Source organism: Eucalyptus grandis, chromosome 6, assembly GCF_016545825.1.
Source record: "Eucalyptus grandis isolate ANBG69807.140 chromosome 6, ASM1654582v1, whole genome shotgun sequence".
In the NCBI taxonomy this organism is placed as follows: domain Eukaryota; kingdom Viridiplantae; phylum Streptophyta; class Magnoliopsida; order Myrtales; family Myrtaceae; genus Eucalyptus; species Eucalyptus grandis.
In genome coordinates this window covers 54,154,592-54,162,809 of record NC_052617.1, presented here as the reverse complement: position 1 = coordinate 54,162,809, position 8,218 = coordinate 54,154,592, and the positions used below count along the sequence as shown (strand labels likewise).

General features: G+C 39.9%; 1 long non-coding RNA gene across 1 annotated transcript; it reads left to right on the top strand.

Annotated features, from left to right (window-relative positions):
* Positions 1–4,996: 4,996 nt before the first annotated feature.
* Positions 4,997–6,163, top strand: LOC120294994. Its single transcript, XR_005552360.1, has 2 exons — positions 4,997–5,174; positions 5,442–6,163. It is a non-coding gene; the product is annotated as an uncharacterized LOC120294994 (long non-coding RNA).
* The last annotated feature ends 2,055 nt before the right edge of the window (positions 6,164–8,218 follow it).

The window sequence follows — 8,218 nt, the reverse complement described above, 5'->3', positions numbered from 1 at the left end:
GGAACAAAATGGATTACATATAATCAACAACGAACAAAATCGGAAAAACATATTTTTCCTTTTTTTTTTGTCGGTCAACGCCGGTCAAAGGGTCAATGGTCACTGTGGTCAACAAGTCAACGGATATGGGTTGACTTAGACAGGTTAAACACAGGTCAAGTCAAACTGATCGACTCGACTAGTGATGTCATTGTGATGTCACCACACGTCCCCTGCACGTGCGCGGGCAATCGTCGACTGACGTCAGTTGGCGCATGTGGTGTATGTGTGGGGGTGGTTAACCTCGTGCGTGGCACGCATGCGCGCTAGAAACCACCTCGGCATGTGCGCACGTGTCAACAATACCATTTCTTTTGGCTGCGCGTGGTGGCATGTTTGGCGGCCTCTGGTGGTAGGCCACCCGTAGTTTTTCTTGTCTTGACAAGAACTATGACCTTGCATTATTAGAAACGAGTTTTGATTTATCGAAAATCAAAAAAGGGGAGGCGAACAGTACGGGCGTGTCGGGATTTTCATTCCCGAGCGTCCGATGGTGACATTTCTCGAAATTTCAGCCAGAAACAATTTATAAACATCAATAATGATCGGGAAACATAAACAACTTCGCTCTGATACCAATGTTGGCAACAGATTCCTAAAAATCGAACCGATACTCGAACTATCGATTACCGAAAACGAACGTGGAAAAACGTGCCTAGGAAACATGTAACACTGATCAAAAGATATATTATGGAGATGGATATACCTTGTTTGTCATAGATTAAGTACCGTGTTTTTTGAGGAATCCTTTGAAGCTTGGAGTTCCATTCGTTGAGAGGAGTATACTGTTTCAAGAGGAAGGAAAAAGGAGAAACGTGTTTTCTCTGAAAACGCAAACCGTAATGTTATCCCATTTACTTTTTATTTTATATATTGCAGTTATTTTCACTTATAAAATAACTGCCCTCTTTTCTTATAGGCCCTTCACATATGGGCTGGGTTTTGGCCAAACATAGCGGACGGGCTTAACTTGGCCTATCAAATAAAAAACTCATCATATACCAATGTTGGAAAAATTAGCGTGGAATTGTTGGTGAGGTTTTCGGTTTTCTGCAAGGGCCATGTATATGGGGAGGTTGTTCAATGTGTATCGGGGAAACCGGCTAGGGTCTAGTCAGAACTTTTTATCGGAGTGAATTATGCCGGTGTTTTGGTGGTTGACTTAATTATCATGGGTGATGTTCTGTCCGGCTAAGTACGCCGTGTGGGGGGTTTTTGATCAGTGGCTGGGAAATGGGGTCTGGGATCACAGGATGTCGGTAATATCTATAATCCCGGCGCTGTTTCTCGCTCCTGTTTGCACTTTGGATAAGATCGATTCACTGAGCATGCCGTCCGCAGCTTCGGTGGCACTGGCGGTGGTGTTCGTCATTGTCTGTTTTATCGTTGCATTGGTTAAGCTCGTCGAAGGGAAAATCGAGGCCCCGAGGATGAGCCCTGATTTTGGTTTAAAGAATGCAATGTTGGATCTGCTTGTGGTGATACCAGTTGTGTCTAGTGCTCATGAAGGATTACTACATTTTAGGGTCAACTTTTTATCTGTCTTTCTTGCTGAGGCACCTAAAAAACATGATAAAAAGAAAGTAATAAACTTCCACAGCTCAACAAGTAATACATTTCTTCTAAGAAGATTGAATAATCACTATACACATTTAAAATACAAACATAATTCACTTTTGCCAAATTTGAGATTTAATGAACACAAACATGACTTCTTGCCCTTTTTTGGTGTCGTGCCTCCTTCTCTGTATATATTTTTCGGTAAAGTCAATTCAAATTTTACCCTTACCAAAAAAAAAAAAAAAAAAAAAACATGAGGTGACTCTTAGCTTTGAGAGGGAGGGGGAGGGGGATTTTCATCTACCACCATAAGGGGAGAATATTAGGTGGAGGGGAGGGGGGGGATTTTCATCTACCACCATAAGGGGGAGAATATTAGGTGGGATCATGAAGGATCTCTACATCTCATGGTCAACTTTTCATTTGTCTTTCTTGCCGAGGCACCTAAAAAACATGGTAAATAGAAAGGAATAAGCTACCATAACTTAATGAGTAATACATTTCTTCTAAGCAGATTGAATAATTACTATACACATTTAAAACATAAACATAACTCAATTTCACCAAATTTAGGATTTAATAAACCTTTCAAGACCAAGATGCGATATTTCTTACTTTAACATAATATGTTCATAGCAGAAATACTTATTTCAATCGATAATATCAAAATAAACCTGAATGGTCTAGCCTATTGATTGATCTCATTAAAACACATGTGAATGGTCCATTCCATTAACCAATTTTATGCTCAAGTATCTAGTCATGGTCATGCATAACTCTCATGATAAGGCAACTAAGGGCACCTTTGGTAACACTCCCGTTTCTTCCTCTCTCTCTCTCTCTCTCTCTCTCTCTCTTCTCTCTCTCTCTCTTCTGTTCTTCTCTTTTGTCTTCCTCTTCTTTTTTTTTTTTTTCTCATTTTCTTTTTTCTTTTCCTCGGTCTAATCCGAGATTCAAAATAGATTAGAAATCCATTTGTATAGGTTTTTGTTTTCAAAAATAGATTTAGAGCATAAATAAGAAAAAAAATTTACTTCTTTATTTCTGAGAACAACTCAAGAATCAAGCTCAACCGGCACCTATGAAGTTTGTTGGATTGGTTCTAGGGTTTGTTGGTGACGTTTTCGGTTTTCTGCAAGGGCCATATATATGGGGAGGATGTTCAATGTGGGTCGGGGAAACCGGCTAGGATTTAGTCAGAAATTTTTATCGGAGTGAATTATGCCGGTGTTTTGGTAGTTTACTTAGGGGGTGCATGATAAAAATTATTTCTATTCTAGAAATGATTTTTCTGTTCCAGACCAATTTCTGGAACAGAAACTTGTTTGATAACGCTTATCAAATTTTCTATTTCTGGAATAGATTTCTATTCCAGAAATAGAAATTGAGGAGAAATCAGAAATAGAAATTTTCTATTTCTGATTTCTTCAGAAATCAATTTCTGATTTCTCCTAACCTAATTTCACTCTTCTCCCTTGTACGCCTCTTCTCTGCCTCCTCCTCCGCCTCTCCGCCTCTCCTCCGCCTCTCCTCCGCCTCTCCTCCGCCTCTGCACCGACGCCCTCCGCCTCTCCTCCGCCTCTCCTCCACCTCTGCACCGACGCCCTCCGCCTCTCCTCCGCCTCTGCACCGACACCCACCGCCTCTCCTCCGCCTCTGCACTGATGCCCTCCGCCTCTCCTCCGCCTCTCCTTCGCCTCTGCATCGACGCCCTCCGCCTCTTCTCTGCACCCCCGCCGCTCGTTCCCCTGCGAAGCCGAAGCCATCTGCAACAGATCCGAGCACCGACGCCCTCCGCCTCTTCTCTGCACCCCCGCCGCTCGTTCCCCTGCGAAGCCGAAGCCCTCTGCAACAGATCCGAGCACCGACACCCCAAGCCGCTCCTGCTCTGCTCCGTCTCACCAAAAGCCGCCATCGCCCCGCGACCTCAGCCGCGCTCCCTCTCCTCATCCATCGACGAGTTATCAAACAGATTTTTTTCCTCAGAAACTCGTCCAGAAATAGAAATAGAAAAATTCATTTATGTTCCAGAAACTATTTCTGGAACAGAAATGTTGTCATGCACCCCCTTAATTATCATGAGCGACGTTCTGTCCGGGTTGGCACGCCGTGTGGGGGGTTTTTAATCAATGGCTCGGAAATGGGGTCTGGGATCATAGGATGTCGGTAATTCTTATATTCCCTGGGCTGTTTCTCGCTCCTCTTTGTGCTTTGGATAAGATCGATTCACTAAGCATGCCGTCCGCAGCTTCGGTGGCACTGGCTGGCGGTGGTGTTCGTCATTGTCTGTTTTATCATTGCATTGGTTAAGCTTGTCGAAGGGAAAATCGAGGCCCTGAGGATGAGCCCTGATTTTGGTTTAAAGAATGCAATATCGGATCTGCTTGTGGTGATACCAGTTGTGTCTAGTGGTCATGAAGGATCACTACCTCTTAGGGTCAACTTTTCATTTGTCTTTCTTGCTGAGGCACCTAAAAAACATAATAAAAAGAAAGGAATAAGCTACCATGGTTCAACGAGTAATACATTTCTTCTAAGCGGATCGAACAATCACTATGCACATTCAAAATATAAACATAACTCACTTTTGCCAAATCCGGGATTTAATAAACACAAACATGACTTTTTTTTTTTTCATTTTCACCAAAAAAAACATGACTTGACTTTCCCTTACCAAAAAAAAAAAAAAACATGACTTGACTTTCAGCTTTGAGAGAAGGGCGAGGGAAATTTTCAACTACCATCATAAGGGGGAGAATATTAGGTGGGATCATGAAGGATCACTACATCTTAGGGTCAACTTTTCATCTGTCTTTCTTGCTGAGGCACCAAAAAAACATGGTAAATAGAAAGGAATAAACTACCATGATCTAATGAGTAATACCTTACTTCTAAGTGGATCGAACAATTACTATGCCCATTTAAAATATAAACATAACTCTATTTCGCTAAATTCAAGATTTAATAAACCTTTCAAGATCAAAATGCGATATTTTTTACTTTAACATAATACGTTCGTAGTAGAAATACTTATTTCAATCGATAATATCAAAATAGCCCATTGATTAATATCATTAAAACACATATCAATGATCCATTCCATTGACCAATTTTATGCTCAAGTATCTAGCCATAGTTGTGCCTTTGTACAAGGTTGCTAAGGGCATGTTTGGTAATACTCCCGTTTCTTCCTTTTTTGTTCCCAAGTACAGAAATAGAATATAAATCCATTTGTATAGATTTTTGTTTCTAGGAATAGATTTGGAGCAAAAATAAGAAAAGAAAAAACTAAAAAATCAAGTCCAACTGCCAACTATGAAGTTTGTTGGACTGGTTCTAGGGTTTGTTGGTGAGGTTTTCAGTTTTCTGCAAGGGCCATATATATGGGGAGGTTGTTCAATGTGTATCGGGGAAACCGGCTAGGATTTAGTCAGAAATTTTTATCGAAGTGAATTATGCCGGTGTTTTGGTGGTAAACTTAATTATCATGGGCGACGTTCTGTCCGGCTTGGTACGCTGTGTGGGTGGTTTTTGATCAATGGCTGGGAAATGGGGTCTGGGATCATCGGATATTGGTAATTCTTATAATCCCTGCGCTATTTCTCGCTCCTCTCTGTGCTTTGGATAAGATCGATTCACTGAGCAAGCCGTCCGCAGCTTCGGTGGCACTGGCGGTGGTGTTCGTCATTGTCTGTTTTATCGTTGCATTGGTTAAGCTTGTCGAAGGGAAATTCGAGGCCCCGAGGATGAGCCCTGATTTCGGTTTAAAGAATGCAATATTGGATCTGCTTGTGGTGATACCAGTTGTGTCTAATGCTCATGTTTGCCATTTCAATGTTCAGCCTATATATAGTGAGCTTGAAAACCGGTCGCTGGACAAGATGTTTCGGGTAGGGAGGATCACCACAGTCAGAGTTATTGGAAGTGGTATGGCCTTGAGAGCAAATCTGAATGACCTTATAACTTCGATATAGTCCGTGATCTGGCATTGGAAGTGCAAGTAATCGTGTGGACATTTTCTCTGTGGCTTGGTTGACTCTTTGCCGGTCCGATTTAGCGAATCAAATGGATTCCGCTAGTAGATAGATTTTCGTATCATGGTGATTTTGTTGGTTCATTGAAAGAACCATGTAATTTCCAGCAAAACATCTCGTGCGGCATTCCATTTTGGGTAATATACGCCTTATCCCGAAACATTTTTCCGGAAACGTGTCAATCTCTCAATCCTGCCCTTATCTTGTTAGTAATTGGATCTGCTGAACGACATAAGGGCAGGATTGACAGGTCGACACATTTCTGAAAGAATGTTTGGGGATGAGGCATATATTACGCGAATTTGGCAGAAATTTATGTAGTTCTTTCGATGATCATGAGTTGAACATTTCTTTCAAAGGATCTTTTCAATTCTGTTTGTATATTCAGTCATGCTCCGCTTTATGTTTCTTCATTTTGGTTGGAAGCTTTTTCTTCGTTCTGTATACATTTGTTCCCTTACCAAGGCATGTTGTCAATCTGCTTGCTAGGGAGGGACTTATTCATAATTTCTTGACAGCTTCTCCTTTACTATACTCCGGTTGAAAAGTTAAAGAGTAGCTTTCGATCTTTAATGCTCGAGGATCCTTCATCGAGAATCCATTGCTTCCTTCCATAAAATATACTTTGTCTTCTAGGTAAGTGATTGCCGGTTGATGCTTTCATTTTTAGTAACAACGGAATTGCAGAATACGTGACCGAGGGAACGGTGTACCTCAAGTAGCAACCAGTTAAAAATACCCCTAAATTTCATGTGAGATCCTGTAAGATAAATTCAAACATTAGAATGCATCAGAAAGATTACTTCTTTACCACTGGCTTTATTTTGCTGTATTTCGTGCTTTCGTCATTTCCTATCAAAGGTGGTTTAATTTCATCTGCTCTCTGAGGTTCAGTTATTCTGTGCCTCAAACGTTTTTCCTGCAAGTGGCTTGTCGACATGGGGCAAGGCTTTCACTAATTCCATGAATGTTCACTCAGTAGGAAAAATATGATGAACGATCAGGAAGAACAATGAAGTTAGATTTTGACACGTAATATTACTTTCTTTAAGAAGTTTTTTGCCTCATAATATTGTTAATGGTCACCTGCAAATTTACTTTAGGATACACTAAAATCTCGATTGTGAATGCTGGATAGAATATGATATTGCTTGCTGAGAAATGGACTTGTGTTTGTGAAACTTCTAGGATTTTGTTTTAGAAAATTTCATAGGATGTGGGATTTGCTTTGATTTCTCCATATTCATTCTGCCAGCTGCTTTCTAAAAAAGACGCCAACGGTAAAGGATTGCGCGAATATGTATCGCCTGCCCTGCCGGTGATGATAGCACGGCTACCAATAAACTTACCGGTTTTTCTAGGAATGTTCGTTAAGTATGATGATCGTGGGGTTTGTCTCATGAATCTCCGAACATTCACTTATTCAAAGGTAGCACGTCTTGAGAGGCAGATGGCGTTACCGGAGATGTAGCGAAAATAATTGCGTAGACATCCTAAAACCGAAGTACCAATGCATCTCTAGGATCATTTTTGGCTTCTTGAGACTACCAAAATATGGAGTTCAAAGAGTAACTCAAAGAGTAACTCCTACAATCTCCCATAGACCAAGTTGTTCACAAAAGTGCAAGACTTTGGCAGCTGGAGGCCGTGCCCATTTTTGATCGATTATGCAGGGCATGGTCACTGATAGTTTTGTTTCCTTGCCAACAGCTGTGAGAACAATCTGTTGGATATTTCAGTAGTTTTGAAATATTTATTAGAAATTATGACCGTAATTAAAGTCATCATTTTTGTAACGGCTTTCTAGGGGCCATATAACGGCTTTTTAACGGCCGTATAACGGTCATATAATGACTTTGTAACTTTTGATTTATTACTTCATAAACTTTTTATTATTTTATAACAAGTCATCTTTTTAATTATCAATTGATTTATGACGGTCTCCTAACGGTTCTTTCTCTTGTTTAAATATAAATTAAACTTCAAACCACAATCTTTGAAGATGTACTATGCTTTCATATCTTTCCTTTTCTTTTTGTTGAGTTATACACATAACGTTGTTCTGTTCCTTCTAATATTTAATGCGGAGTATATAAGATGATCTACTGATGATGATGATGATGATGATGATGATGATGATGATGATGATAATGATGATGATGATAATGATAACAATAATGATGATGAGAACAACAATAATAATAATAATTGTTGGAAATACATTGCCAAAGATTATAAAATAGAAACGGATGTCTGAGGCATGCAAGCACTGTCCTCAAGTATAAACCAGCACTAGAAAGAATGAAATATAATTCATGAAATCATTGGTGAAGTTGTAAACTTTTATGAATTAAGAATTTTTTTTTGTGAATTATAATTTTCATCAATCACATTGCACTTCCACAAACTTTGTTGTTCAATGTAGTTTTGGGTTAAAAGGCCATGTGCATGCTTGGTTTATTCATAAGTGCTCTAGAGATTATCGTCAATAATTCTCATAGGAGTGGCCTCACTCTATTCAAGGGTATAATTTTTGATGAGAAATGATTTTTTATGATTATGTTCTCGAGAACAATTTATGAGCA